The sequence below is a fragment of the Gracilinanus agilis genome, chromosome 4 (assembly GCF_016433145.1).
Source record: "Gracilinanus agilis isolate LMUSP501 chromosome 4, AgileGrace, whole genome shotgun sequence".
Classification (NCBI taxonomy): Eukaryota; Metazoa; Chordata; class Mammalia; order Didelphimorphia; family Didelphidae; genus Gracilinanus; species Gracilinanus agilis.
In genome coordinates, this window is record NC_058133.1 from 518,932,699 (window position 1) to 518,957,758 (window position 25,060).

General features: G+C 40.5%; 1 pseudogene; it reads left to right on the forward strand.

Moving 5' to 3' along the window:
• The first annotated feature begins 19,571 nt into the window (after positions 1–19,571).
• LOC123246920 overlaps positions 19,572–25,060 on the forward strand; it is a 94,037-nt pseudogene continuing 88,548 nt past the window's right edge.

Below are 25,060 nucleotides of genomic sequence, written 5' to 3' on the forward strand. Positions count from 1 at the left end.
GACCCTCATCCTCTTCTCCTTCCCCCACCTCTCTGGCCCGTCAGAGCCCCGCCTTCAGCCCTGCCCCTCATGCTGTCGCCACCCCCTCCCCGCCTCTCCTCCTGGGGACCCAGGAAGGATTTGTTGGTTTGAGGCTTGGATGGATCCGGGTGGGGGATGGGGAATAAAATGGGAGGGGGGAGCAGTTCCTGTTTGGAAGGTTTCCAGATAAAAAAAGATGGCCTTTGAACAAAGAACATTAAAGTCACTTCATTAGCACCTCAGAGTTTCCCAACTAAAAAACTCTGGCTCCTTTTGGAGCCAGAGATCAGCGAATCCCTCTTTCTGGATTCTCTAAAAATATTGATGTATTTTGGGGCAGCTGGCTGGCTCAGTGAATTGCGAGCCAGGCCTAGAGATGGGAGGTCTTGAGTTTCAATCTGGCCTCAGAACCTTCCTCACTGTCCGCCCTGGGCAAGTTGCTTTGCCACTAACCAACGCTGCCCCGCCCTTCCCTCTCTTCTGCCTCTGAAACAATACGCAGAATCGATTCCAAGGCAGAAGGTAACGTCTTGGAAAAGACTATTTTAGTTTTCCCCAATTCACAGTAAAATCACTTTCCAATTTTGTTTTTAAATGTTGAGTCTTAAATTCTCTCCCTCCCTCCCCGTGCCCCCCCCCCAGGTCCAGCCATCTGAAAGTGATGCAGCTGGGTACCATCCAGTCCAAGGTGTTTCCATTTTGCAGTGATTCACATCAGAAGGGGAGTCCCGACACCCAGAAGTTCGCATTAATAGGACCAATAAGGATGGATTACTGGCCAGGGCAAACCTTCCTAATGAAAGCTGCGCCCCTGTTTTTATAGGGCGCAAGATACAAAGCCAACAGTGTTCAGGAAGGAGAAAGAACGTGAAGGAGCAGCAGCCCTCCTCCTCTCCAGCCACCCACCCTACATCGGCTGGGTTTCTTGCTGGGCTGTTCTCATTTCTGAGGCCCCCTGCGGAGGGTTTCAATCTTCTGCAGCTTCTTCACAGCTGACGAGGGGGGCAGAATCCCTGGGAGGGGGAGGGAAGGCTGTGAGCGTGGGGGCTGCAGGTCGTCCCCAGGGGATGCCTGGATCCCAAAGGCAGAGAGTAGAAGGGCCTGCCTGGCCACTGTTTCCCATGCCGGGCTCCACAGGTCACAAGGAGAGCCTCTGGCTCTAAGGCAGAAGTATAGAAAGCAGGCCAGCACCGGTAGAAACAGAGACAATTAGTACAATAGAAAATGATATGAAACATGAACGTGTGGATATCTCAGCCAACAGACTTCATCTCAGGGACATCCTCCCACAAGAATTGATCCTTTTAGGAAATTTGATTCTTGAGTTGTTTGAAGAATTAACCTGTGATGTTTCTGTTCAAGAATATCCTTTTTCAAAACCCATATTTAGTGGCAGCTATAACCACCAGAGTAACAATATTGTCAAAAATGAATTTCTTTTTTTTTAATTTAATTTTTATTTTTTAGAAAAATGTTCCATTGTTCCATGATTCCTGTTCTTACTTTCTCCTTCACCCCTCCCCCCAGCCTACCAGCATTTCCACTGGTTTCTTTATGTGTCATCAATCAAGACTTATTTCCACGAAGTTCTGGTAAGATGGCAGCGTAGATGGAGTGAATCTTAAAACTTCCGTACCCTTACACACCGAGATAGAAAACAATGTGCTTCAAGAAGAAAGAGGACCAAATCTAATAACAGGACAGAGCAGGGGGAACCTTACTAAAGCACAACTAAAGAGGTATGCCAAGGAAAAGGCTTCAATACTTGAACTATCGGGACTGAGGGCTTAGAAGGGGAATCCCAGGATCCCAGGACACCTCCCCAATGTGCCGTGTGGAGCCTCCAGCAGCTCTGGGAAATCTCAGGGCCAGTGGGTGCACTGGTCAGGAGAGAGGGCCTTGCTGGCATAGGACTCAGGGAGTCAAACACAGGCACTAGAGAGGTGACTGGAGGAGAAAACCAGAGAAACACAGCAAAAAACGCCCAGAAGATGGTGGCTTAGAGAGAGCCAAACCCCAGAGCACAGATAGCTTGGCGTCCTCATACTGAGATAGAGAACTCAGGGCTTCAAGAGGAAAGAAAACCAGATCAAACACAGCGGATAGCATAGTGCAGGGGGACCCCACTGCTGGAGAGCTCAGTTCAGAGAAAATGCTCCTTCTTGTCACCCTACCTTTTTGGGGTTTTTTGTTTGTTTGTTTGTTTGTTTTTCCCTCCCCTAGAGGTTTTGAGGTTTTAGCCTCAGGGCAGATTAATCCAATCAATACAGGATTAATCCCAACAATTGGACAGATGGAGAAGTCTTCCAAGGGCAGAGAAAGTAACTACAAACATTGGCCCCTGGTGGGGAAGATCTTTCATCAAAGATCATTAAATACATCTGCTCAAACTAGCAGAACAAGGAAGAGAAAAACATGAGTAAGCAACAGAAAAAGAGAAAAGAAATGACAATTCACAGCTTCTTTCAAGGAAGTGAAAAGGGAGCAAATGAAACAGAAACAGAAGAAGAGGAACTAGTTCCAGCAATTAGTAATTAGACCTCATCTCAGAGTTTTTTGTTATAAAGATTTTTACCCAGTTTGTTGTTTCCCTTCTGATTTTGGTTGCATTGTTTTTGTTTGTACAAAACCTTTTTAATTTAATATAATCAAAATTATTTATTTTACATTTTGTAATTTTCTCTAACTCTTTTTTGGTTTTAAAATCTTTCCTTTCCCAGAGATCTGACAACTATACTATTTGGTGTTCACTTAATTTACTTACAGTTTCCTTCTTTATATTCAAGTCATTCACTGATTCTGAATTTATCTTGGTGTAGGGTGTGAGATGTTGATCTAAACCTAATCTCTCCCATACTGTTTTCCAATTTTCCCAGCAGCTTTGGCCCAAAAGTTGGGCTCTTTGGTTTATCATAGGCTGTCTTGCTGATGTCACTTACCCCAAGTCTATTCCAGTGATCCTCCCTTCTGTCCCTTAGCCAGTACCATACCGTTTTGATAACTACGGCTTTATAATATAGTTTAATATCTGGTACTGCTAGGCCACCTTCCTTCAAAATTTTTTTCATTATTTCCCTTGATATTTTTGAACTTTTGTTTTTCCAAATGAACTTTGTTATAGTTTTTTCTAATTCACTAATGGGTTTTTTGGTAGTTTGATAGCTATGGCACTAAATAGGTAAATTAATTTGGGTAGAATGGTCATTTTTATTATGTTAGCTTGTCCTACCCATGAGTACTCAATGTTTTTCCAATTGTTTAGATCTAGTATTAATTGTTTGGAAAGTTTTTGTAGTTGTGTTCATATAATTCCTCTGTTTGTTTTGGTAGATAGATTCCTAAGTATTTTTTATTGTCTAGGGTAATTTTAAATGGTGTTTCTCTTTCTAACACTTGCTGCTGAGATGTGTTGTAAATATATAGAAATGCTAATGATTTATGTGCATTTATTTTGTACCCCACAACTTTGCTAAAGTTGTTGATTATTTCTACTAGCTTTTTAGTTGGTTCTCTAGGATTTTTAACTAGACCTTCATATCATCTGCGGAGAGGGATAGCTTAGTCTCCTCATTGCCTATTTTAATACCTACAATTCCTTTTTCTTCTCTAATTGCTACTGCTAGTGTTTCTAGTACAATGTTAAATAATAGAGGTGATAATGGGCATCCCTGTTTTACTCCTGACCTTATTGAAAAGGCTTCTCATTTATTCCCATTGCATATGATGCTTGTTGATGGTGTTAGATATATTCTGTTTATTATTTTTAGGAAAAGTCCTTCTATTCCTATACTTTTTAGCATTTTCAATAGGAATGGATGTTGTATTTCATCAAAGGCTTTTTTTTTAAAAAAATTTTTAAACCCTTAACTTCTGTGTATTGACTTATAGGTGGAATAGTGGTAAGGGTAGGCAATGGGGGTCAAGTGACTTGCCCAGAGTCACACAGCTGGGAAGTGTCTGAGGCCAGATTTGAACCTAGGACCTCCTGTCTCTAGGCCTGACTCTCAATCCACTGAGATACCCAGCTGCCCCCTGTCAAAGGCTTTTTCAGCATCTATTGAGATAATCATGTGATTTTTGTTTGTTAGCTTGTTGATATGGTCAATTATGTGGATCGTTTTCCTAATGTTGAACCATCCTTGCATTCCTGATATAAATCCCACCTGATCATAATAACCCTCATGATCACTTGCTGGAGTCTTTTTGCTAGTATTTTGTTTAAGAATTTTGTATCTATGTTCATTATGGAGATTGATCTGTAGTTTTCTTTCTCTGTTTTTGGTCTACCTGGTTTTGGGATCAGTACCATATTTGTATCATAAAAGGAGTTTGGTAGAATTCCTTCTTTGCTTATTATGTCAAATAGTTTATATAGTATTGGGATTAGTTGTTCTTTGAAGGTTTTATAGTGTTCACTTGAGAATCCATCTTGTCCTGGAGATTTTTTCTTAAGGAGTTCTTTGATGGCTTATTCTACTTCTTTTTCTGAGATGGGATTATTAAAGTATTCTATTTCTTCTACTGTTAATCTAGGCATTGTATATTTTTGTAAATATTCATCTGTCTCACCTAGATTGCCATATTGCCATATAATTGGGCGAAATAGTTTTTAATTATTGTTTTAATTTCCCCTTCATTAGAGGTGAGGTCTCCCTTTTCATCTTTGATACTGATGATTTGATTTTCTTCTGTCCTTTTTTTATAGATTGACCAGTACTTTGTTAATTTTGTTTGTTTTTTCAAAGTGCCAGCTTCTAATCTTATTTATTAATTCAATAGTTCTTTTACTTTCAATTTTATTGATTTCTCCTTTAATTTTTATAATCTCTAATTTGGTCTTTAGCTGGTGATTTTTAATTTGTTCCCATTATATTTTTTAATTTGCATGCCCAGTTCATTGATTTTTGCCCTCTCTAATTTGTTAATACATGCACTGAAGGATATAAATTTCCCCCTCAGTACTGCCTTAGTTGCATCCCATAGAGTTTGGTAGGATGTCTCATCATTGTCATTCTCTTCAATGAAATTATTGTTTCTATGATTTGTTTTTTAACTAACTGGTTTTGGAGAATCATGTTATTTAATTTCCAATTTGTCTTTGATTTGCTTGTCCATGTGCCCTTACTAATTATTATTTTTATTACATTATGATCTGAAAAGTTTACATTTATTATTTCTGCTCTTTTGCATTTGTTTGCAATGTTTCTATGACCCATTTAATGGTCAATCTTTGTGAATGTGCAGCTGAAAAGAAGGTGTATTCCTTTTTGTCCCTATTTATTTTTCTCCACATATGTATTAAATCTAATTTTTCTAGGATTTTATTCACCTCTCTTATCTCTTTCTTATTTATTTTTTGGTTTGATTTATCTAGATCTGAAAGAGGAATATTTAGATCTCCCACTGGTGTAGTTTTACTATCTATTTCCTTCTTGAGCTCTGCCAGTTTCTCCTTTAGGAATCTGGATGCTATACCATTTGGTGCATGTTGAGTACTATTATTTCCTCATTGTCTATATTGCCTTTTATCAGAATGTAATTACCTTCCCTGCTTCTTTTAATTAGATCTATTTTTACTTTGGCTTTGTCAGAAGTCATGATCACCACTCCTGCCTTCTTTTTCTCAGTTGAAGCCCAAAAGATTTTGCTCCAGCTCTTGACCTTGAACCTGTGTATGTCCATCCTCCTCATATGCGTTTCTTGTAGACAACATACAGTAGGATTATAGTTTCTAATCCACTCTGCTATTTGGGTGGTACGGGTTGGGGAGGGGGTGGTAGGGTTTGAGGAGAGGGGACAGGTTGAGGAGAGGGTGTGTCAGGAGCGCTTTCATAGGAGGAGTCCTCAAATGAGGAAGTATGGAGGAATAATTCCCTCTTTTGTTGGAATTTCTTTATAAACTGTTTCCTTTTTAAATGCTTAGCATGGTTTTTTATATAAGCCAGCAGTTGCTCTTGGTTCTCTTCCAATTTACTCAATCTATCTGAGTTAGTGTCATCCAGCTTCTCTGGTAGTTTCTTTTGGAAGAGGTAAAGATAAACTATTCTGCCTACAATTGGTATTATCACACTTACTATCACACCTACATACAGTGCAAGAAACAGTCCTTGAAAAGTATTTTGTGGGACTGTTCTCCCGAACAAAAAGGACACAATAGATATTACTATATACTGGATCCAGTTTTTTAAAGTCTGAAGCCTGGAATTTACTGTATCAGTAATGGTTTGAAACCACCACATTCTGTTCCAGGATATTGATAAATCTGCTTATAACTTACTCTTCAGTAGATGTCACTAGTGGGTAAGTACTTCCTTTTACTAAGGTTTGGGCTATAGTTGTATTGTTTTGGGTTTAAGACTTCCTTTTGTTCCTGCCTAGCTGAGGACAAAGGCTATAACCTGAGGCTGAGTACTAGAGATAAGGCTCTTTGAGGGTAGACAGGGCTTTTTGCCTGAGGCATTTGGGAGTGTCTTTCAAAGGCTAAGTTTGGTTCTGGGAGGCTCTTTTCAGTTGTAAAAGTCTGTAAGATTTTTTTTTAAATTATGTGCCTTCTACTCTTGGGGGAAAAAGTGTTTTAAATTCTAGCTGGCCCCACCAGGCTTTTGCTTTTTTACCTCTAAAAATTTTAAAACTAGAAATAAATAGAACTGAGTTAAAGCCTATTTGTAGCTTCAAAAAAATTACTCTCCCTAAAATCTACTAATATGCTAAGTCTAGTGCCTCCTGCTTCTATTAAGCTGCTTTTAAACCTTATTCAGGTGTGCTCCTTCCCAGGTGTGGCCAAGGCCAGCTAATAGGGTTATTTCCTTCCCTAAGGTAAGGGAACAGACTCTTAGCTGAATTTTCAGGGCCCTGGTTTTTCTCACCAGTCTGGCAGCTTTTATATCAATTGAAGTTCCAAAGAGTGCTGTGAGAAAGCTGACTTAAGGGATAGTTATAAGGTAAAGAAGAATTCAAGAAAATTCAGGAAGATTGAGGAAGTTCGAGACCAACGTGGTCAGCCAAAATGTAAGAGGGAAATTTTAGGTATTGTATAGATATATATTTAATGTGTGGCTGCCAGGAATCAACAGCTCAGATTGATTCCGTAATTAAATCAGACCCAAGTCAGCATCGGGTTAGGCAGTTTATTTACAACCAGGAAGGTGAAGATATAGGATTAAAGAGAAAGGGAGAGGCTAGTCCAGGCCTGGTCAGGCCTGGACAAGAGAGAAGGTTAAAAGGCTAAATAAATGAAGCTACAAGCTTCAAGGCCTAGCAGCCAGATAGGCTGGTGCCTGCTTAGGCAGAGTTTAGAAACAGCCAAGGTAGGCCAAGGAAGTCAGCCTAACTTACCCACGTGACAATACAGAGTAGAAGCTGTCTGTGGTCTCAGGAGCTCCTTCAGCACCGAGTTCGAGGCGGGAACTGCCTCCACAGGAAGTAACCAACTTACTTAAAGAGATAGTGTCTTTTGTCACTTCCTGTGGGTCCACCTCTAATTCAAATGGACAAATGGCAGTCTCTACATTGATTTGGACTGCCCAAAAGGCAGTCCCTTGTTCTTGATTTGTTACTTGTTGTCACATGTGGGTAACTCGTCTCCCCTCCCCACTAAGGAAGGTGAGGGTGACGCCATTTCTATGCCTAGGTTAAGTAGGGTTTAGACTATGAATGGGCTAGAGCTTAATTCTATTTACACAATTTTATGGGCGAGTTCATCCCATTCCCATTCAGAGTTGTAATTATCAGTTGTGTATTCCCCAACATTTTTGTATCCTCTCCTAGTTCTACCCCTTCTCCTTACACTATTTCCTTATAAACCAGTGGTTTGTTTTAAACCAGTAACCCTTGTCCCCTCCCTTGATTTACTTCCCTTTCCAACCCCTCCCTTGTTATTCCCCTCTTTTTATTTTTAAGGCCTAATGAATTCTCTCCCCTCCTCCCCTCCACTCCCTTTTTTTGACCTCCCCACTCCCCTGCTCCCCTTGGTTTATCCCTTCTGACTTTCTCAGTAGGGTTTGATAGAATTCTATATCCAGATGGATATAGGTACTCTTCCCTCTCAGGGTTAATTCCACTGAGAGTAAGGTTTAAATATCACTTCTTAATGATCTCTTCCTCTCCTTCTTATAATATTATTCATCCCCTCCCCTTTCCATGCCCTCTTTGTGTGGTATAGAATATCCTATTTTTCTTATTCATTTAAGTTTCTCTTGATGTCCTCTACTATTAACCCCCCCCCATATCATCTTAGACCATTTATTACTCCAGCCTCTCCCTATGAATAAATCTTCTAATTACTATAATAGTGAATACAGTTTTTGAAAATTACACATAACATTTCTCCATATAGGAATTTAAAAAATTTGATCTTATTGAAGCCCTTAAAGAGGCAAATTTAAAGTTTTCTTTCTTTCCCCTCTGTTTCTTATTTACCTTTTCATGTTTCTCTTGGTCTTTGTGGTTGGATATCAAACTTTCCATTTAGTCCTGGTCTTTTCTGTGCAAATACTTGGAAATCTTCTATCTTGTTGAATGCCCGTACATTCCCCTGGAAGTATATAGTCAGTTTTGATGGGTAGATCATCCTTGGTTGTAGACCCAGTTCTCTTACCTTTCTGAATATTATATTCCAAGCCTTGTGGTCTCTTAGTGTGGAGGCTGCCAGATCCTGTGTGATCCTGATCGGTGCTCCTTGCTATCTGAATTGTCTCTTTTTGGCTTCTTGTAAAATTTTTTCTTTTACTTTGAAGCTCTTGAATTTGGCTATTATATTCCTGGGGGTTGTCTTTTTTCAGGGTTTAGTGTAGAGGGTGATCTATGGATCCTTTCAATGTCTATATTGCCCTCTTGTTGAAGAACATCAGGACAGTTTTGTTATATAATTTCTTGTAGTATGGAGTCCAAATTTCTGTTAATTTCTGCTTTTTCAGGAAGATGAATGATTCTCAAATTGTCTCTTCTATACATGTTTTCTTGATCTGTCAATTTCTCAGTGAGATATCTCACATTTCCTTCTATTTTAGCAGTCTTTTGACTTTGTTTCATTTGTTCTTGTTGTCTTGAGAGATCATTGGCTTCTACTTGCCCAATTCTGGTCTTTAGAGATTGGCTTTCTGCTATAACCTTTTGATTTTCCTTTTCAATTTGGTCTATCCTGTTTTCTAGCTGTTTGATTTTGGTCTCCAATTTGCTTATCAATTCTTTTCATTTTGGAGCATCTTTCTCCAATTGGGAGTTTCTGTCTTTTAAGCTATTAATTTCCTTTTGAGCTATTTCCACTTCTCTCACCCAAATCTCTTCCATCTTTCTCATGATCTCAGATTTGAACTCTTCAAGAGCTTGTGACCAATTTTCATTTTTTGGGAAGGTTTAGATATGATTACTTGTTTGTTCTCTTCTGCTGTTTGCTCTGTTGTCTGGATTTTTTTCTGTGTAAAAGTTGTCGAGTGTTAAAGATTTCTTCTTGATCTTTCTCTTTTGAGGTTCTTTGTACCTGGTTTGCCATTATTATTATTTCTTTCTCAGTCAGAAGTCTGGGTGAGGCAGACAGGCTTTCTGCCTCTCCTATCGAGCTGTGGAGCAGTTTTGATCTGAGTCACAGTGCTATGTGCCCTCTCAGCTTTATTCTCATGCCGAGTCTGTTGGTGCTCTTTAGGCTCCTGAGGTCTCAAGTCTGGTTGTTCTCAGGGTCAAGCCACCTGGTGGTCCCCTTGCTTGCTCCTCTGTCTGAAGCTCCTTTAATAGTCTCAGGGAGCTGCTTCCAAAATCATGAACCCCTCTGCACTGGGTCCCCAACCAATGTCTGTGCCTGCGCTCAAGGTCCATGTCCATATCTGAGTCCACACCTGCGCATGTGCTCAATGTTTGTGCCTGTGCTCAAGGTCTGTGTTCAAAGTCCGCGCATTCTTTAGCCTCTTGGAGTCTTACGTCTTGCTGCTCTCAGGAGCTGGCCCTGGTGATCCCAGGTAGCTGCCAAGCAGTTAATGAATACCCCAAACTTGCTCTAACTCTTGTGTGCTGGCTTTGGCACTGTAGGTGGTATGGGGGGAGGGGTTTGCTCAGCTTGTATTTTAGTGAGAGCTATTTCACCCCCTTATAGCATGGAAATGTCCCGATCCCATGTATCTTCAATGCTGGGCCCTATTGTGGGGTCCTTTTGTCATCTGGATTTGTTTTTATGTCCTCTTGAGGAGTCCTATCTGTGTGGGTTCGGAGAGGTTAAGCAGCTGCTTCTACTCTGCTGCCATTTTAACCAGGAAGTCTACTTCAAGTCATTATTAATAAACTTCATAAAATTAATACTTGGAGTTGTTGGAAATTAATTTAAACCTTACATTGATGGCAACCAGAAGTGGGGTTCAGAACCCTTAATTCTCCCTAAGTGAGTAGATTAGTTTGAAAAAAACATGTTTCTCCTGCTACGGGTTTTTTGCCTTTCTGCCTAGGGAGTAGTGGCCTCTAGAATCCTTGCTCCTCTCTAAGTGCTACTCCTACTCCTGCTCCTCCTGTGGCTTCTGCTGCCTCCCCTGCTAACTGCCTGGGGTCCTTGGCAAGCCTAAAGCCTCTGCCAACCGCTGTTGCTGTTGCTGTTGCTGTTGCTGTTGCTGTTGCTGCTGCCACTGCTGCTGCCTCCCAGATTTGACCAGACACTGGTTGGGGATCCTTGTGAGCCAATTTTGGAGGCGCTAGTAAAGCATAAATCCCTGCTTTCCCTTACATTGCTAGCAGCTGAGTACTTGCTGCTGCCCTGGAAGGCCAGTTGTTTCTCTTAGACAATAATTAGCTTCCTAAAGGCTTTTACCTGAGGGTGAGCTTCCACCCTCTTAACTCTCTGCCCACATAACTGGGGAGAGCAATCAAGGAGACCAGAAGTTCCCTGCCTATGTGGCAGTGGAAGCAAGCAGTTCCCTGGCATTTTACCCCTAGTGGGGAGGGGAAGGAAGGTAATTTTACTCCTAGCCAGTATATACTAGGGTAGTGCCACCTACTTACTAAGTAGAATTGCAAGCATGGCTTACTCTATGAAAGAGAACTGCATTACCAAAGTTATAGGATGTCATTTCTTCCTACTGATCCTGGGTGCACTTGACCTTGCAATTGGCTTAAGTAATCCTGAGATTCAGGGGGGAGATTCATCTCCCTACATCCCCTTACCATTTTGGCCTGTCCAGTCTCTGCAACACATCCAATATGGGGTTTGTTCATACTATGCTCTGTGTGGGTATGGCAAACCCCAGAAGTGTGACCAATGGAATCTAAATGGATGATGACATTGGGGAGGGCACAAAACCTTAAAGATCCCGGAGGTTAATTTTTAAGCCTTTTCAGTCTCCATTGTTTTATTGATGTTAACTGTTCCAGTTTGTTCCTCTCCAAATAGTGAAGAAGTCTTTGTAATGGAGCTATCAGAATTGGAGAAAAGGACTCTTAAATTCAGTGCCTATATCCTGCCACATATATTGTATTTGCTGATTGTTTCTTTTAAGATTTAATATTGTTTTTTAAGTTCACATATTGATCTAATTTATACTATTCTGTTAAACTGAATCATTTTAAGTTAATTAATTATATTAAATAATTGAATATTCTGTTACTTTGTCTTTATCTGTATCTCCTCATATGACCAGACTGGAGAAAACACCATTGTAAAAGTACAAAAAGAACTTGAGCAAACCTTTTTTCCATGGCAAAACCGTAGTTCCTTATGGATACTGGGTTTGTCATCAGATCCATCAAGGTCACATGTTGCCTAAATGGCCTTTTGTGCCTTTTGCCTTTGTTAATTTTCACATAGGTGATGATGGATGGACTACATAAAACTGGTTATAGCCTGCATACAACCTTTGGAGAATTTAATGACCTAAAAATCTCAGTTGATTTTAAGGGATCTTTACAAGTGATTTTCTGATATCTAGTAGCGCCGCTACCTCCGACTGATCATTTGCCTGCCTTCGAGTTGTTTGTAACAAGAGGTAAAGGGTCCATTTAATAGTTGAAGTGAAATTCTATAGCACTATTGTATTCCTCACCTCTGCATTTATAAAAATGTAATGGATGAGACATATAAAGACATGCCTTTTATGGCTGTTACAGTCTCATTTCAGAGCAGATGGGAAGGTTTTCTTAGGGGGCATGGTACCCCTGGATGACTCCCAAGAGGGAGCATTACCCATGAAGCCTAGTAGCTTCTGCATGGTTTTTAACTCTTCAGCTTTCTCTACCCATCCACCAGAATGACCTAGATTCTTAGTGACATTTTAGACCCAAAAGGTTTTCATCAGCAGTACAGAGGTTTTTCTGGGGTCTCTTGGCAAATTTTGGATGGCAGTAATAGACTTTGTTAAAATATCTCAGCCACGGTTGAAAAACTGGCTAGATCTGGAGAACTTGTGACAAGTATCCGTGAGCTTCAGTGGCTATAGAGACTCATGTGAATCCTAATGATAGTGTGTTTGTTTGTTATTGTCATTAAATGTGCTCTTATGGTCTTGGGGATTTTGGTACTTATTTGAATGTGCATTGGCTGCTATACTACTGTTTCAAAAAGCTGTTACTTGGTAAAAATCATTTGCACTCACATTGTGGATCATGGCCAAGTTAAAAAGGAAATGGATCTCATTTTTGTATTCTGCCTCTCCTTTGGTAAACACAGTGTGTCACCAATTTTGAACTATGTATTTTTGATTTAAAAAATTTTATTATTGTTTTTCCTTGTATGTGGAATAGGATACTTGGATTTTCTTTCCTGTTTCATTTTTTTGCTTGAAGCACATGTTACCAGTATTAATGGTTTTTTGATTTTGCACTAATATAAGTTTACAATATCCATTAACCTTGATATTAATGCATACCCAGATCTTTAGACTATGGAAACCTACCATTGATTGTTAAATATTATGGGACTTTGATTGATGATTATGTCTAATTCCAAGAGAAGGGGTCACAAAAGAGCCATTATACAGTGCTGAGAAGCATAAGATCAAGGAGACCAACCAATCCTGGTGGAATTGATGAGAATCTGCGTTAAGACTGAGGACTTATTTTGGGGTTTAAGGAAGTGGCTGTTTGGCAATGTCAGACACAGTATTTCCCTGTGCCAGATTCAAACAAAGTACCTCAGTCTAGCTACAATGTTGGCTCCCCTATCCCTGAGAGTGAAGGTAAAATTAGACCAGGGAATGATATTTCCCATTTGCTGTTACGATCTAGTACTTTTTATGTCTTTCATAAGTGTGGCAATTTTCTGTAGTCCTGGCTGCTGATTGGGTAAGTACATATTCCATCAATGGTCCTACAGACTTGTGGGACATAAATCACTTGATTGGATCCTGATTCTAGGACCTGTTATGGGTTTATTTTTGCTTACTCAGAATTTTAATATTCTATTTAATTTTGATTTTTTCTTTTCTTCTATTTGTTTTTTATGATTTTGACTTCCTTTTAACAATTAATTCACATACCTCATAACTCAGCCATGTATCCCTGGGTAATCCATGTGTTTGTCAACACCCTCCTCAGGGGGGTTGTATAATTGTCATGTAATTCTTTATTTATAAAAATTTTTCATGTTTGAGAGTAATTTTAGGAGAAGAAACTTGCTACCTCCCCAAATCAAGAAAGTTAACTGTTTGGTGAAGGTGCCATGGAGAAGCCTGCAGAAACCACACTGCACAAAAAGATACAAAATGAACTTTGGGATGTAGTGAACTTGAACTCTGGGGGTTGAACACATTTATTTATTTATTTTAATTTTAAACCCTTAACTTCTGTGTATTGACTTATAGGTGGAATATTGGTAAGGGTAGGCAATGGAGGTCAAGTGACTTGCCCAGGGTCACACAGCTGGGAAGTGTCTGAGGCCGAATTTGAACCTAGGACCTCCTGTCTCTAGGCCTGGCTCTCAATCCACTGAGTTACCCAGCTGCCCCCTGAACACATTTATTTTTAATGTACACTCTTATGTTAAAGGAGACTGCCCCCTGATTGGCTTTTTGTCAATGCACTTAGCCATCATTAGTTTTGTTTTCTTTCTCTTTTCTTCCTCTTTTATCCCCAAATTATTGTAATTTCCCCTTAGAAAGTACAATATTGTATGTACATCTAGTTGAAGATCATTGGGGAAACTAGGAGTGTAAATCTAGGAGATTTCTACATGCTCATTTTCCTTGGGAATCACAGGGGGGATTGTGTAATGTAATAATAAAAAAAACCTCAGCAAATGGATGTAGGTTGAAGGGAGCGTGAGAGAGAAAGGATTTGTGTGGTGACTATCCTCACAGCTCCCCTTGGGGCTGAATATACACTGGGAGACTTTAAGGGTATGTCACCCTAAAACTGGGTGACCTAGATGGTTGTGCCACCCCTCAAGAGTTGAGGGCAAGGCTTCCCTACAAGAGGAGGTAGGTGATACCCCAATATGATCCTGAATAAGGATGGGGTTCACTCAAGCCTCCATCTGAGATCTGTTAATTTCAGAGCAAGTGGTCTGGCTCAAAGATGGAGTTGGCCAGTCCAGACTGTGGTTCCCCTCTCCTTTGTCTCTCAGGCACACAGGAATGCTATCTGACTGTTAAATGGCTTTTATTATTCACAAATCGGGGATTGAGGAAAGGGGTGAAGGGCAGAGGGATTGTGGGGGTGCCCTCTTTGCTAACCCTTTGGGGTCTGTCAATTAGTCAGGAACCTAGGCAGTTCCAACTCCTAAGCTTCTCCCCCCTCCCCTTCTATTTCTCCCTTCTATTTTCTAGTTCTCTCCTTTCCTATCATTGTAAGCTTTGACTGAAAAGGGTCTTTCAGCAAGGACAGGTAATGAGTGAGGTAGACTAAGAGATTGCTTCCAGTGGAGTCCAAAATCTTAATTGATTGGATAATTGTAGTCTTGAAGGACAAGTTGTGTTGAAATGGCTGTGATCAGGGTTTCAATTTCCAAGAGAAAAATCCTCAGGAAGGCCTCTGGACTGAGCACAGCTGGGATTTCTGTTTCCTCCCTCCTCCCAGTCCCTAGCCCAAAGACCAATCTTCTCCCTCCTCTTGGGAGAAATTCCCAGAACCCTCTGTTGGTTTCAACTGCCAGCCACTGCCTTCTCCTCCTTTGGCTCCATCTCCTTTCCTCAAAATTCCATTCCTTACAGTAATTGGAATCTGAACCCCAGAATTACAATTCCCAGCATCCCACTTTCCTTCTCACATTACATGCTGACATAGGGAGGATATCGATTTTTGTGTAGCTTGGCCTCTCATTCATTTTTGGTGATTGCAGGCTGTGGAGGTGAGATAAGGTGAGACTCAGGAGAACTTGCTCACGTGGTTTTAATTTTGTTAGATAATTAGGTTTTTAACTTCTATTTCCTTTTTATTCCTTCTACTTCAAGTGATTATTAAACTTTATAAAATTAATACTTGGAATTATTGGAAATTAATTTAAATCTTACACAATTCTATTCATAATTGTACATTGGCTCAAAGTTTGTTTTATACAAATAAATGTATATGTGTGTATTATCTTACATGTCCTAACCACTGTTCTACAGAAAAAAATGACCACTCTGTGGGTCTTTGACTATTTGTGGCTTTCTAAGTGACTATAGGCTCTGACAAGAATTTCTTTGGATAGTGTTTGGCACCTGTTTCCTATGGGTTCTAAAGCAATTTCAGGCAATCAAATGGCATCCAACATAGACATCCTAGAGTCCAAGATCCCTCTTACCTATAGCCCCATGATACATGAAGCAGATCCTCCAAGGGTATGGGCAGGAGGTAATACTCTCAATATTATGGTTAGGTCAATGAATTGAATATGTGCATAGATGGCTTGCTTGCTTATTTTGAAAGTGACCCCATGCTAGGAGGGCTAGCTAACGTGAATGACAAAGTAATTCCAAGAAGATCTTGATAGGCTTGTGTTGAGCTGAAACTAAGGCAGTGAGATTTAATAGGAATGAATATAAAATTGTACATTTTGGGCTCAAATAATCTGTTCCACTTTTAGAAGATGGCAAAGGTGAGGGTAAATACAAGTTCCTAAACAAATAAACAAACAAAACATCGAGGGGATCAAATAAATGGCCAGATTAATAAGAACCCAGAATGTGAGATGGGACCCCAACAAAGGTACCAGAATCTCCACAGGATTATGGAATAGATTGTAGAAGAGAAGCTGAATTTCAAGAATAACAAAGGGGAAAAGCCATATTTGGAATATCATGTGAGTTCTAGTTTAAGAACATATTGGAAAGCTGGAAAGTATCCAACTAGCATTAAAGGAATCTGGATCTACAAATACTTTGCACACATTATCCCATTTGATTCTTGCAAAAATCCAATGAAGTAGGCACTGTTCCCATTCCTATTTTTCAGATGAGGGAACTGAGGTGCTATCATTAACTCTATTTTGCAGATGAAGAAGTCACAGCTAGATGCCTTTGTGATCTTTCCCAGCTCCAAGTTTCTGAGATTCTGTGATCCTTCTCCAGCCAGTCAGAATATGCCAGCAATTTTCCCCCACTGGAATAATTTTACAGAGCTAGGGACACATCCATGTCCCTCAATATACAATTTTAGATCTGTACACTTTGTTGTGTGCTGAAGATCAGATTTTAGCCAGTCCCAATGAGCCAAATGTATCTAAAGTTCCCCTTGGGCTGGAGGAAACACATTGCTAAAAATAAAAAAAGAGAAACCCCATTTGCCTTTTCCTGTTTACCCTTTCTCCCCTTTCAATGGTGTCATGCAAGCCCAGAAAGTCCCTGTCCTGCCATTGACATCTCCAAACTATTTACCATCCATCTGGAGAACCACATTTGAGGAATGATTGTGTCTTTCAAATATAAAGATCCATAATTAAAAAAATACTGAGAATAGCGCCTGATAGGCACCCCACAACTCATTCATCTCTTTGTGGTCATCAGCCTTCATTCAGATCAGAAGACAGCAAAGGCCCGTTAGTCTGTGCTTCAAAAGATAATTACCCTTCTCCTCAAAAAGAGCCTTCCTCTAGTGGGACCCTGAAAGAGCCAGTCCTAGACACAGAGTCTCACAGAAGATGGATGAGCCACCCTCTAAACTCAAGTTCACCCACTCATGCTCTCCCTAACATCCCAGCATTCTTTCTTTTCTCCATAAGAAAAGGAGAGGACATGCCTTTTCAGAGTTGGTGGGGAAGCATAAGCTGTGATATATCACAGTGTCAGATTTGTTTGCTACATAGTTTGATTTTGATTGTTTTTTCCTCTTTAAAAAATTCTCAAGGGAACCTGGGTAGCTCAGGGGATTGAGAGCCAGGTCTAGAGATCGGAGGTCTTATATTCAAATCTGTCTTCAGAGACTTCCTAGCTGTGTGGCCCTGGGTAAGTCACTTTACCCCATTGCCTAGCCCTTACTGTTCTTCTGCCCTGTAACCAATACATGATGTGTGTTGGAAGTTATTGAGAGAAACAGAGTCTCTAATAGATATTTTTATCTGGACTCCATCAAAGTCAATACAGCTGACAGGGTCATATATTGACTCGCTTTGACCTGAAAGGATCGGGTCAGACAATGGATGGCATATCTGAGATAAAAAGCCAGACCTCTCTCGATGGCTCCTCTTTATTATTGAAAACATATTAATTTAGTGCCATATAGTAAACCAACAGTTAAGGAGTTAACAGTTTTTCTCCAAGACAGTAAGACAGAAATTAAGCAAAAAGCTGCCAGGGCTCTGAATCCGTTCCCAGATAACCGAAGGTCAAAAGCAAGCAAGTCAGACAGCTTTATATCCAGTCAGGTGCTTTCCACCCAATAATATTTAAAGACTCATTCATTCAAGATATCCCTTGAAGTATTAGAAGCTTTTCCCTGAAACAGTTTTTAGATTTAAAAAAAAAAGAGGCTCATTTTTAACCTTGGAAAGTTTCTCATCTGGCCTTAATCTTCATAGGAGAAAACTTTGTAAAACCATATGCCAATCATGATGTAATTCTGTAACTTTGGCATATCTGCACAGTTGTAAAAACCCATTGTGCTTTGTGAGAAATGATTCTTTTGAAAATGATATAAATAAAGAATGCTCAGAGATGCTTTTTGGGAGCAGCCATGAGCTAACGGATAAACCTCAGTATCAGCTTCATTTTTTCTCACCTAAACTGTCACCTCCCAGACCCCTGGAGCTTGTTGGATAGTTTTCAACAAATGTGGGAAAGGATTTTGACACAGTGTGGAGATGGAATGTTGATGAAGCAAGAATGACAGCTAGTGGCAGTTGGAAGGTTGAGGGAAGCAAAGACTTCTGGGAGGAGGAGAGACTGAGAGAGTTTTGAACCCTGGGCTGAGAGCAGCTCCAAATCTGACCTCAGGATTGAAGCCCATCATTTTGCAGAGGATTTCCCAATCTCTACCATTGCTTATATTGACTGTGAAGTGACCTTGTTTATCAGTATCAGGAGACCTGAGTGGGCTGACTGGACATTCAGCTGTCCAAGAGGATTTTATCCTGGAGGGCAGGCTGAGTCAGTCCTGAAGAGAGAAACATCTTCCTCTGTGCTAGCCACATCTAAGCCCATTTGTATTTTGTATTAATAGATTAGGTTAGCCAGCATTAGTAAATCAAGAAGATTGAGACAGCTTCCAGGTAGGTCCTTTAGCTGAAAGGAGCCAGCATTTCTCTCTGTGACTTAAGCTTAGGGAACTCCTGTCTGACCTCTTTCCTTATTTATTCCCTTGTTATCCCATCCGAAATATTACAAGTTAGCAGTCCAATAATTGAAGAAGAGGGTAATAGAAGTTTAAGAACAAAAGGTTTATTTGGGAGGAAACCTTTCTTCAGACTTAGGTGGAGTCAAAATCTAAGTCCCTCAATACCGGTTTCTTTATGGTAGGAGTGTGATCAGAAAAGTACATTGGAGAAGGTTAGGTTGAGCAAAATTCCTAACCAACTGACAATCTCCATTCCTTCGGTGTTCCTTAATCTGATTCATGCCTCTGTCTTTTCTCCTACCATCACCATATTCAGTTAGGCTCAGAGGGAAGCCATTAACTCTCTGGCCGGACAGGGGAAAGTGGGGGAAGTATTCTTGAGGTTTGGTTCTCTAGCACACACCAACTAACCATTATAACATCATCCCAGGGATTTCCTTTCTCCCTTTTAACCATAGTATTGATTCTAAGGTGGAAGGTAAGGGTTTAAAAAAAAGAAAAGAAAAATTCTCTGTGATAAGGTATGGCTCTAGGGGAGGGACAGGTAGAAGAATAGAGTGGGGACAGAAGCCATGTTAAAACAAAAAAAAGTCAGTAAAATGTATTTAAAAGGGGGAGGGCTTAGCTAGGAAGAGTTGGAGAGCAACAGGCAGTTCTGGTCTGCCAAAGGCAGTCCCAGAAATTTTGAGCATGAAAGAAGTTGATTCTATGACTAGTTCTCTAAGAGAGAAGACTACTTCAAAACCCCGTGCAGCCAAGTTTAGGAAAGCTTACCCCAAGCCTTCAGAACTTCAGATTCTCTGATCATCAGCAAGCTGGATCTCTCTATAACTTGCAGGACCATATTGGGGCTGTTGTATAATAACTCAGCAAATGAAAGTCCAGACTGGCACATGCAAAGTAAAGAGTCTTGCACAGCCTATGTGGGAGAGTTGGTGATTTTCCTCAACTACTGGCATGGCCACATTTCTGGCATGGTCAGTCCTGATGATTAGTCTCTCTCCACAGTCCCTGACAGGAAAAGTCAACTAGTCTTGTTGGTTCATTTGTTTGGGAGCTGTCCATCCCTGGTAACTTCTCTGACTCAGAAGTGAGAAATCAAACCTAACCAACTATTGAGAGCCTGACCAGGCAGAGGGAGAAATTCTGGCTCTGGAGTCCTGGGCCCCCAAGCTGGCAGACCCAGATGGAAGGGGCCTCAGCAGCCATTAAGCCCCATGCCCTCATCTGACAGGGGCTTTAGGGAGGATAAATGGCTTCTCCCAGGTCACGCAGTGAACAAAGGGCAGAGGCATGAGTGATGTGGACCCAGACTCTCTGATTCCAGAGCCTTCCACTGTACCACTGGCTTCAAAACCCCATCTCTGCCTGTTACCAGGTTTCTGGCCTTGGGGGAGGATGCTCCTCATCCAGTCAAGCTTTCAGAGGCCAAGTTTCCTCATCTGTAAAATGAAAGAGTGGGACCAGATGGCCTGTGAAGACTCTCTCACATCTACAACATGGATTCTATGAAAACTCATTGCATTTAGATTCAGAGGACCTGAGATGAGATCATGAATCTACTAACCTCTTTGGACCTCAGTTACCTCATTTAAAACAACAGAAGTCTTGACTAACAAATTACTCTGCTGGACATTCACAGCCCTTTAAATCTAGTTCTTCCTGCCTTTCCAGACTGGCCCCCTACTTACATTCCATCTCTCTGCTCCAGGCATTTTCTCTGACTATCCTCTCTCTGGAATGCTCTCCCTTCTCCATTCCAACTATGGTCCTCCTGACTTCTTTTAAATCCCTGCTGAAATCCTACTTTCTACAAGAAGCCTTCCCTAACTCCCCTTAATTGCCCTGCCTTCCCTCTATTAAATGTCTCCTATTTATCCTGTGTATAGTTTGCTTTGTGTTTTTTCTTTGCATGTTGTCTCCTCCACTTGATTGTAAGCTTCCTCAAGAGTATGGTCTTTTGCCCAATTTTGTAACTCTGACATTTACTGTAGAGCTTGGCATGTTGCAGGAGATTAATAAATGCTTACTGATTGATTAAGTCCTAAAAATCACCTATGACTCCTTTCGAAATCCCATTCCACAGACATTTATTAAATGTGGGGAATAAAACCTTTGTTTTTTATTTTTTCAAGGATGAGATCCCTGTCCCCAAGGAATTCACATTCTTCCAGAGCAGACGTCATGTACAGAAAATAGGTAGCATTCCCACACCAAATGGTAAAACCAACAATGATAATGGTTAGTATTTATATAGTACTTGAAAATTTGCATATTTCTCATTTGTTCCTCACAACCACTCTGGGAGTTAGGAGCTATTATTATCCCTATTTTACAGAAGAGGAAGGAAGAAAAGAGATTCAGACAACCACCTGAGGCAAGATTTGAACTCAGGTCTTCCCAACTCCAGGTCCAGGGAACTTTTCACTGATCAGCTAATTGCCCCTTGTTGCTCTTCAAAGGGACAACTTTCAGCTGCTCAAAAATCTCAGTTGTCCTAAATGATTCCTCCTAACAAGGACTTTGAATCGCTACGGTCTGCAGACTTGGGAGAGGAGGGGCTGGGCCAGACATAATGGTGAGATCTTCCCAGCAGGAGAGGCTGAGGGAAAAGGCAGTGTTAGGTGAGACTGAAGCTTCTCAGCTTTGGTGTAGGTGTCCCTCAGGAACATGACTTCAATTTCTGAAATTGGGACTGTCTCTGGGAAGGTACTGGACAGAGAAAATCTATGGCAATGGCATAACACAGGCATATATCATGTAAACACTGATGAAATTCCTGCTGGGAACCAGGTATTCTTCTACATATGCCATATTTTGTAGTTAATCTTAGTAAAAGAGACTAAGAAGAAAGTGAATACATTGTCTATATCCTTTGACACAGATCCTCTGCTCCAAGGCATGTGCCCCAGGGAGGTCTAAGGCAAACAGAAAGGCACCCTCTGTGTCAGAATAGAGGAACACTTGATGGTGGTAAGGACCTGGAATCAAAGTAGAAGCCCACCAATTGGGGGATGGCCAAACTGTGCTGCATGAATGGAATGGAATCTTACTGAACTGAACTGAAAGAAATAATATAGTGACTACAGAGGAGAATAAACATGGAAACTGATGCAAAGTGAAATAAGCTGAGCTAAGAAAAGAACATGCGTAGTGACTGTCACAGTGCCAATGGGAAGAACAACATCACCATGAGATGGTGCAATAGAATGATAATGACCAACCTGGACCTCAGAAAAGAGATAAGAAGACACAGACCGCCCCCATTTCTTGTGAAAGTAGGAGATGATAGGTGTGGCATGTCACAGATAATATAAGGCTCTGTTAGTAATAGATCTAGAGTACAAAGGACCTCGAAGCCCACTCATCCAACACCTTCATTTACAAGTGAGAACATTGAATCTCAAGGAGGCTAGATGACTTGGTCAAGGTCATACATGTATCAAACATCAGAGATAGAGTTTGAACCCAAATCTTCAGGCATCAAAGTCAGTGTCATTTCAAACTATTATTTTAATTTTGCTGAACTGCTACCCCCATCTCTCTTTATTCTTTACTATCAGGGCTGGCTCTCTAAATGGGAAGAAAGACACTTCTGGAAATAGGCAGAGACTGTCTCATGCCCCAATTGGTGTGCTTCCCCTCAATATAATGAGATGAGAATCATTTAATCAGCCAGGCTTGGGCAGGTTTTTAAAAAAGGGATTTTTTTAAAGAAAAGCAAAAAAGGAGAGTATTTACTAAGGAGGTACAAATAGTTGGTACAGAACAAGTTCCCCCAAATTCTGTAACACACCACTCTCCCTCCCTCTTGTACATCCATAATCAAGAGAAAAATAGACTCAAGCTCAGAAGTCACATGTGGCCAAATAGTAACCCATCCTGTATTGCTATATGTTCTTTATTTCATTCATGGGAGTGCTCAAAAAGTTTTCCTTAGACATGTTATAGTGTCTTCCCAGCAGTTTTTGTCAAATAGTGAGTTTGTCTTCCAATATCTTGGGTGTTTGGATTTGTCAAACATTAGGTTACTATGGTCATTTACTACTTCATATTGAGTGTCTGATCTATTCCATTGATCTACTACTCTATTTCTTAACCAGTACCAGATTGTTTGGATAGCTGCTACTATATAATACAGTTTGAAGTCTGGTACAGATAAACCACTTTCTTTCATATTTTTCACTAATTCCCTTGGCCTTTTCTCTCCCAGAAAAATTAAATTATTTTTTTTCTAGCTCTTTGAAATAATTTTTGGGTAGTTTGGTTTATATGGCACTGAATAGGTAAATTAATTTAGGTAGAATTGCCATTTTTATTGTATTGCCTTGGCCTATCCATGAGCAATTTGTGTTTTTCCATTTATTTAAATCTGACTTAATTGTATGAAAAGAGTTTTGTAGTTGTGATTATACAGGTCCTGGGTTTGTCTTGGCAGGTGGACTCTCAGATATTTTATATTGTCTACAGTTATTTTAAATGGAATTTCTCTATTTCTTACTCTTAGATTTTATTGATGGTATAGAGACATGCTAATGATTTATGTGGGTATAGACATTGTGCAGTATATTTGCTGGGCTCCTTGAAAAGCCATGAATTCGGGCTGTACTTGGAAACCAATAATGCAATCACTCTCACCAACTGATTTGAGGATGCCATTTAGGGCATGGGTGGTGTTATATTGAATCTCTGGGAGCTTGAAGTTCATTCAATGATTGACAGATAAGTCAGTTGGATAGAATGTTCCCAGAGAGGCATGCGAAAGGCAGGAGGGGGCATTTGAGAACCCTGAGAGAGGTTCTGGGTCTTTTACCTGTGCTGAGGCTAGAGATTGGTGGATCCTGGTCTTGGAGTGAGAGAGTGCAAACATCACTCTGCAAGCTCTTCCTGTCCTTCATACACCGTTATCAACCTGTACTTGACCACCACCTCGGTGTCTATTGTCCCTAGATATTAGGAGTTTCATCATCTAGTTATCTAGGCTTCCCAGAGCCCAGGAGGGATCCGGGAAGTGGGCAGGAGACAAAGAAGAGGGTGGAAAGGGTGGATATATCACAACTGTTAAGGCTAAGATCTACAGAAGAAGAAGCTGATTTAGTCCTGGCCAGGCTGAACCAGAGGGAAGCTAACATTGATTCTTCATTTGCCAACAGTGAGAGTGTCATTAATAACAATTAAAGTAGGGTCTCCAATACCTCAGTCCTTTACCCTTATCCTTCTTGTTAAATATATGAAGTTTAAAGTACCTTCCTAAATTGGTTTCCAAAGCTCATTTGGGAAGGGAGTCAACGCAGTCAGAATATCAACGTTATCCCAGCTGAAGAGCCCAATCAATATATTAATTAACCCCAGGTGGGTCCTGCAGGGATAAACCTCTTTGACCTGAAGGATCCTGCCTGGGCAACTGTTATAAAGGAGAAGTGTCATCTTATCCTCTCTGTACATCATTTCTACTACCTCAAATAGATACTAGTGACCTCCTTTTAATATAACAGTGGGAAGACAAGAGCTCCTCCTCCCTCTTAAGAGAAATGGGATAGTGGTTATATGCTATGACACTGCTAGGAAGCCAGATAGGTCCAACATCCTCTAGGGAAGTTTATATCTAATGGAGAATGTCTTTTTTCCAAAAAAAAGAGAGAGAAGAGAAGGCATAAAAGCCAGTTCTGTCATAAATTAGCACACAATTTTAGATGCAGAGGATGTCTTTGAGGTTAACAACAGCCCAACTCCTCTCCCTCAGTTCCATTTATGGAGACCAAATCTTCATTGGAATAGTTATAATGCAGAACTGACAGGTCAAGTAGCTTGCTAGATGCAGAGGCTCTTAAAATTAATTCAATTTGTACTATATATTATTTAAATAACAGAGTTACAACTTAGAAAAGCATTTTTTAGACTCAACTGGGAACACTTTGCTAAGATGACCATGTATCATGGAATGGGCTTCTCTGGTGATAAAGCACATGACTGGTAGTACATATTCAACCTAGAGAGCTCCTAGAAAAATATAGATCCTGAGCCAGAAGCTCTAAAAGTCTGAATCCCAACCAATCCCCCCCCCCAAAAAAAATCAGTTTTTGGTAAAATGACCCAGAAGTAGCTATGGAAGCTCTAGAAGGAATGTGTGTGTGTGTGTGAGACAGACAGACAGACAGACAGATAGAGAGAGACACAGGCAGAAACACAGGCAGAGAGTAGAGACAGAGAGAGAGAGAGAGAGAGCGATTTAAAGCATCATGATGGCAGAAGATAATATTGGGAACCTGAGGCTTTGGTCCGTGAACCACAATCTTTGGCAGGTCTTACCAAATTGGGATGGCCTCCAGGAAAAGCCATTCACTATCTCTACCAATGTTCTTGTTATATCTTCAAAGTAAAA